Genomic DNA, 8300 nt, shown 5'->3' with positions numbered 1-8300 from the left:
GTACCCATAAAAACTTACCCCAAGACACGTCACAAGCCCTATGTACTCATTTGACTCTTGGCCCCTCCCATCTGAGCTGCAGCTGTTGCTCAGATGCCATATAGATTGGTACCATTTTTGAGCTCAGCACCCATTAAAACCTACCCCTAGACACGTCACAAGCCCTATCTATTCATTTTACTCTTGGCCTCTCACAGCTGAGCTGCGCCCGTTACCCAGCTGCCATATGGATGAGCCGCCACTATTTTTGGTAGCATTTTTGAGCTCAGCACCCATAAAAACCTACCCCTAGACACGTCATAAGCTCCATCTACTCATTCTACTCTTAACCGCTCGCAGCTGAGCAGCAGCTGTTACCAATACCCAGCTGCCATATGTATTGGTCGCCACTTTTTTTGGTACCATTTTTGAGCTCAGTACCCATAAAAGCTTACCCCAAGACACGTCACAAGCCCTATGTACTCATTTTACTCTTGGCCCCTCCCATCTGAGCTGCAGCTGTTGCTCAGATGCCATATAGATTGGTACCATTTTTGAGCTCAGCACCCATTAAAACCTACCCCTAGACACGTCACAAGCCCTATCTACTCATTTTACTCTTGGCCTCTCACAGCTGAGCTGCGGCCGTTACCCAGCTGCCATATGGATGGGCCGCTACTATTTTTGGTAGCATTTTTGAGCTCAGCACCCATAAAAACCTACCCCTAGACATGTCTTAAGCCCCATCTACTCATTCTGCTCTTGACCGCTCGCAGCTGAGCAGCAGCTGTTACCCAGCTGCCATATGTATTGGCCGCCACTATTTTTGGTACCATTTTTGAGCTCAGCACCCATAAAAACCTACCCCTAGACACGTCATAAGCCCCATATACTCATTCTACTCTTGACCGCGCGCAGCTGAGCAGCAGCTATTACTCAACTGCCACATGGATTGGCCATCACTATTTTTGGTAGTATTTTTGAGTTCAGCACCCATAAAAACCTAACCCTGGACATGTCACGTGCCCTATGTACTCATTCTACTCTTGGCCTCTCCCAGCTGAGCTGCCGCCGTTAACCAGCTGCCACATGGATGGGCCGCCACTATTTTTGGTAGCATTTTTGAGCTCAGCACCCATAAAACCAACCCCTAGACACGTCATAAGCCCTATCTACTCATTCTACTCTTGGCCGCTCGCAGCTGAGCTGCAGTTGTTACCCAGCTGCCATATGGATTGGCCGTCACTATTTTTAGTAGTATTTTTGAGCTCAGCACCCATAAAAACCTACCCCTAGACATGTCACAAGCCCTATCTACTCTTCATACTCTTGGCCACTCCCAGCCGTTTTCAGCCGGTTCTAGCCGTTTAGCAGCTGGTACTAGAAATTTAAAAAATGGTTATTGCTATCATTTAATATGAATTAAACCAAGAATATGTTTTAAAAAGTTGATTCCTACGTAATTAATGATGAATTTGCCCTTAAAATAGGCCAATAACGGCTAAACGGCTGAGCTGCAGCCGCCAGCCGTTACTTTTCCAACTTTTTGTTCGATTTAGGGAAAATAGACCTACCAAGGATTACCCATGCAAAATTTCAGCTCAAAATTCGAATTCTAAGTGCCATTTGCTCACTGATTACGAGATGGTTGCATTAAAAACCCCCCCCTTAATCAAATTTTTGAATGCAATTTTCCTATTGTATAATGGATGTTGTATATATTAATTGAATCTTACACAAGATTTTTATGTTCTATGATTAAGTGAACTCTGTAGCGGTCTAAAATAACGATCTCCCCCACCCCATTTTCACTCCATCCTCTTTCCTCCTACTGGATAAACGGTCCGACCAATAAATGCGGAGGGAGATTGCAACCTAAATTGAAGACAATTTTTCTTTTGTTATATTATCCACGTATATTCTACATCCATTTATTATACCTATACTCATTAATTCAAAAAAAAAACTTGTTTATCATAAAGTCTTGCTTCGATTGTAAATATACTATTGTAGACAAACTAACCAAAATGCGACACTTGTAGAGTTGCTTCGCTAATAAAATCAATTTGAGTGTCATTAATGTGAATATTTATCATTAATTACTGATGTTTATAATATTAATATAAAGTATTTCTATATTTAGGATTTAGATTTCCCTTTTAAAATTTTAAATTTAAAGAGCAAAGGTTTTATGTCAATTGGGTATAGACGAACGTTCATTATTTAACGGATAGTTCCTTTTTTATTGATGGATTATTAAAATCCATTAAATTCACTTTCTGCACGGTATAATCATGGATTTTTGTTTGGTGTCTACCAGGGCTGGGCAGCCGCGATAAACTAAATTTAAACCCCATCTGGATGCCTTACATTTTTATTTTTTGTTAGGCTTTCCAGGCGGCTTACGCGCGGCTGCTGAGCCATGGTGTTTACTTTTTTCATGAAAAATGTCAGCCTGTTATGAACCTGTGAACACAATTGTCCTTGTTTATGAAATTATATCCTATCGTATTTATTGTAAATTATGTAAAATAAAGTTGTGTCGTATCTGTTTGATTCTTCAGAAGTTATCATATATGTGTATATTATAATTTACGTAGTGTTAGAAGTGATAAAATTAACTTTTAATATAATCATTACCAAAAATTATAAAGGATATGACAATGAACGATTCATTTATGTTCACCCGAGAACTATTTTTCAAGCCACGAATGGCAGAACTTTAAAGCCAATGTCCCGTTCATCCTTGCTTCGGCAATAAAAATAAATTTCCTATCCTAGCCGCGTCGTCTCTAATTTATTATGTTTTCAAACAATTATGAAAACCTTAATGTTATTCTTTGTTAATATGTCATTAATCAGGAGCAGACATCTGTATTCATTTATTTCATAATTATAAAACATGTTATTAAAAAACATTTATGTCTTTAAGTAGCGCAGCAAAAAATAAATAGTTTTTTTGCAAGTACCGTATAAAAAACACACTAAAAAGACAATTGAGCAGTTCATGGAAAAATACGTCATTCTATAGAAAGAATAGAAAGACATCTACTATTAAATGTTTTGGCCTTAGTCTTCTTCACGACTTATTTTAGAATATTTTAGAAACCTTACTTCATTATATCATAGTTGATTGATTTTTTACTTTTTAAAAATCTACAATTTACAAACACAATTCTAGAATGTTATTTTAAGATGCTATAAATCATAGGTGCACTTATTATATAAATATATTGAGAAGCATAGCAACTCAGTAACAAGAGTGTGTCCGTTCGTATGTCATAATATACATAAAATGAATTTAACACTTTGTTTTAAAGTCACATTTTAAGGATAATAGGACATAAATTGCTTAACTTTAAATAAGAAAATGTTCTAAAAAGTACTCTATTTGTCAAACATGCCAAAAAAATCTTTTACTTCAATTAAAACTTATAGACATAAAGTTATTAGTTTGCTTTTATATGGCAACGCCACCTATGCATCGTATAGCCCTTGTTATTAAATTAACTAGGTGTTATTTCTAATTTGATATTTTATTTTTCGCAATTTTGCGATCAACGGTTATCAATATATCGGGATTAAATAATTGAAAAAGTAGAAATTAACAAAATTGCTATGATTATTATATTGAGTGTTTTTCTTTATTTGTTTTTTTAATTGATTTATTAATCTTTTTTTATAATTAGGTACAAAAAGGAGAATTGAGATAGAATAAATTCTTTGGTATGAAGGCTTTTTAAATTATGTATCTGATTATACAAAGTAGTAAGGTTTTTTTTTAGTAATAAGCTTAACCGATTGGTTTCTCTGTTTTAGGTAAGCTTCACATAGGTCCTGTAATGATTATAGGCTATTTTGTTTCTTATTTGTCTCTGCCCCTTCGAAAACATAGCCCCTAGCTGCTAGGTGCGTAGCCGCTAATACATACATAAAATGAAACCTAAACATTTTCTACAAAATTTGTATTATGCAACCAAATGCCTTTTTTTCTTGGTTATTCTCATTTTTAAAATAAATTAAAATACCTAACATCTCAATTTTCAGTGTTATTTAATCACATAATTTAAATGGAAATAGTTGGTGAAAAATTACTGCTCCCCCCCCCCTTTTCTGGTGGGTTAATTAATATTATGCAAACTGTATCTTTAGAATGCTAAAGCTACAGTTTTTGGCATGTTCTTGATTAAACTTCAAAGAAAGAGTAAATAAGTCCAAAGCTATTCTTTAACTAAGTTCTGCACGACAGTGGACCTCACCCTTGAATTAAAAAAGATGAAATTATTGTGAAAATTAGCATGAGTGATATGTCACAATTTTGCAGATTAAGCCCTTGATTTAAACCAAAAAGGTTCTTTACTACGCAGTTAAAACTTAATGCGGTCATTCCCCTTGGGTTTTTCAGGGGTCGTAGACCCTTGTCAGGAAGCCGTCAACTTTCAGGGAGTTGTATCCACCCCCCTTAAATTTTCCATGTCATATATTGATCTTAAAATTATGAGTAGTGTATTTTTATAAATACATCAAAAATAACTTCTCCATATTTATTTTAACCTTATTATAAGCATCGTACCTTTAGTAGTTTTGTTATAGGTGAATGCTAAAAATAAAGTTGCTACTCTGTAAATGCAGTGCAATCTTTTGTTTTAAAGGTGTTCGCCATAAAAGTTATTGTCGTCCTTGTTTTTTTTTAATTATTGATAAAATGCATGTTAAGTGATGCGTTATTGTTCTTGTTAACCTTCAAAAAAATTTGACTCTTTAGCTTCAATATCTCATCATTAACTGTAAACCATTACCCTCATATTATTTAAATTCAAATCATAAAACAAGGATGACAACATCCATAAAAACAAAGCTAAACAAAGCTGATAATTAGACACTTGATGACTAACAAATAGGGATTTTAATGTTTTCGAAGTAACATAGGAAGTATACACTTATAATACTGTAACTAATTATTCTAGGTATCATTGTTACAAAATATGTCAGTGAAAGTTGTTAAAAAAGTCAACATTTTTTATATTTGCAATTGTTTTAGAAATTATTCATGGTTTGAACCTTTTAGGATGTTCCAAGAAGCCCTAATATAAAGATAAAACTTACACAACCTTTGTGTAGAAAAGCTTCGCTTCAGATAAAAAAAATCTGTACAAATACATAATTTTAATTCAACTTAATTTTATCTGTTGTTGCCCTTTATTCTGTCCCTCCCCCTTTACTTAACTCCACGCCTTCTATCTAACTAAGTATACCATCCTCTTTTAGTTAGATACTCGAATGGATTTCTATGTTGAGAGAATTGGTAGGTAGACTTTTTTTAATTTCCAGTCAATCTACGTTTCAGATGGGTTCCATACCAGCATTGTCCAAACTTTTCAACCGATAATTTTATTCTACTGAAATGGTAATTGGGGTTGGTTATCCATTTGCAGTCAATTGTCTTCATCCATTAAACTCTGCTTTATACAGAGTTATCTAAACGCGTATCCAACTGTCTGTAGCGTGAAATATTTTATACGCAAGAGATGTGATTAGCAAACATTGTAGTTTAACTCTCTTACAAAAAAAAAGCTTGATATTGTCCATAAGCAGCGCAGCGACAAGTCTTTCTTAAAATTTCTTAAACAGTCCAATAGATCTACTATTTCCACAAAAGCAACATATTAGCTTTGCATGTTTTTTACACGTTTTCCTTGGATTACCCCCCTCCCCTAAAAAAGGGACTCATACATCCCCCCTCAAAAAAACCTTCCACATCTTGGAACCTTTATTATACCTATGTTTTTTAAAAAGGAAATTTTATATCTTTTTTACTGCCTAGGATTTACTCCTTTTCCATCTGATTCAAACAAGTTCTAAACATTAAATTTCATGTCTGTATCTGTGGACAATCGATATAAAAAGAAAATTTTGAATTTATATTCTGAAACGTTTTGATAATAAAAAGGCTTAACTCTCATTAAAATGCGTCATATTTAGAAACAGGGATAGTTAATCGGCTCTTTTTATCGTACTCTAGGCCTCTAGTGACACTAACATGTTTTTTTGTTCAAGTCTCTATGATACCTCTTTATGTTGCGTTCAAGTCTCTCAAATATTGATTTTTTTGTGATTTCTCTTGGAAGGGTGGTGGTACTTTCCCCCAAAATAGTTATAAACCTTTCAGGGACCTATGAGAAGCTACCCTGTTAGGGTGAACCCGTTCGGTTCAGCGGTTAGCGAGATCCTTTGGTACAGACAAACAGACATCCTGCTACTTTTTTATAGGATTAAGTCGTGTTATGTTTTTATTAATGTGTTCTGAAATTATAGTAGCACAACTACTCTATAACTATAGTGTGATCTTAAGTTCATTCTTTCTTTTAGGGTCGTTAATGATGTTTCTTTAAAATCAATTCACAATATCGTGTATTAGTGCATTTATTAATACTTGGATCTAACACTAGATTATTATTTACTCTAATAAATTTAAACTTGTAAAATAAATTGTAGCTGGCTTCAAAACGATCCACCACCCTCTCCCCTCCTACTGGATGAACTGAACAATAATTGATGTTCATGTTAGCAACCTAAATTGACGACAAATGTCCCCTGTCATAATATCCACGTATATTCTATTTCCGATCTTGTATTATATTTAGATGTATTTTTATTTGCTGCAATACTTATGGTCAATATTTTTCTTGTTCCACAAGAAGGTAGAGGACAATGATCCATGAATTAATCTTCTTCCAATTCTTGTGTTACTTGTTGCCTGCGGTAGTTTGTAGATATCCTTATACTAAAGTAACAGGATGTTTGTGTGTCTGTGTGTTTGTTTGTACCGAAGGATCTCTCTAACCGCTGAACCTATCGGGTTCTCCTTAACAGGGTAGCTTCTCATAGGTCCCGGGAAGGTTTATAACTATTTTGGGGGAGGGTACAACCACTCTCTCAAGAGAAATAATAATAAATAGAAATTTTTATTTTAAATATAGAGACTCCTACGTAACATTGCGAGGTATCGTATAAAGAGACTCTTACGCAACATATTGTAGAATCTTTAACGCAACAAAAAAAACAAACATTTAAAGTGCCACTAGAGGCTTCTAGGGGCGTAGCCGCTAGTTAAGAATACAGAAGTGTTGTAAACAAATCTTATTATCATTGCCCTCTCCCTCCAAGTTATAATCCCCCCCCCAAAAAAAAGAAAAGTTATTTCTCGCATCTGCTTTCCCGGATATAGAATGTACAATTATAAGATTAAAACCAGTTTTCTTAGCCCCGAGGTGCCGAAGGCACGGGCAAAAAAACTGTTTTTAATATTATGATTGTACATTTTATATTCAGAGAAAGCTGGATAAAATACGATGCTAGACATAGTTTTTTCGTATTGATGAGAACCGGTTCTTATCCACCGGATTCGAATGAATACGAGAAAATGAGTAAGTAATGTTTTGAAAAAATTAAACGATTGAAATGGTTTGAAATGCTTAAATAATTGTCCCTTTGCATGTACTATATGGATGTGCGAATTAAACAGGGAGGAAGGGGGGTAATTGAAGTTTTAAATAATTTACAACCTTTCTTTTTCTCAAATTCACCAATTACACACATGTATAGTAGTCCCTGCATAAGACATTTTTGTAAGAAATTTTTTTATCATACATTGTCTTATATCTGATTCTGTGGAGTTAAGACACAATAATAATAATAATATTATAAATCCACGGTGCCGGCTTACTAAACTTCTCAGTCAAGCTCAAATGGACGATGGCAACGGTTGTTGCGCGAGCAGAATGTTGTGGTTGTTGTAACAACAACCGTACAAGTGGTGGTGCAAGAAAAAGTGCTTCTGCTGCTGTGATGTTTTTAACCACAGGAAAATTGTTGATTTCATTTTTTTTAAATACTTTTAATTTAAAGACTTTTCATATATTTTTATCATTATAGTGATATAAAACAAAAACTTAAGTGAAAATTTAGTGATAATATAATTACTAACGATGTGAAAAAGTTGAAATACTAGAAGATTTTTTATTCTGCTTTCTATTTATTTGATATCCTAATATCTACAGAAATGAGTTTTTTTATTTGTCTAGCTAACTACTTAAACGATTGAGTTCTCCATTTTAAAGAACCTATAAATTGACCCCGAAATGGTTTTAGAATATTTTATCTTTTGATTTGAGTCTTCATAAGCCTAAAACTGCAGGGGCGCAGCCTCTAGTTTCAAATAGTTTCAAGTGTAGAATTTTAAGACACGCCATTTGAGAGCCTTTTGAATTTTTATTTGTTTTCTTATTTAATAAGATATGTAGCTGTTTTTTCTTTTTTTT

Source organism: Acartia tonsa, chromosome 1, assembly GCF_053477335.1.
Source record: "Acartia tonsa isolate MP-2025a chromosome 1, ASM5347733v1, whole genome shotgun sequence".
Lineage (NCBI taxonomy): Eukaryota > Metazoa > Arthropoda > Copepoda > Calanoida > Acartiidae > Acartia > Acartia tonsa.
This window is presented reverse-complemented; position numbering follows the sequence as displayed.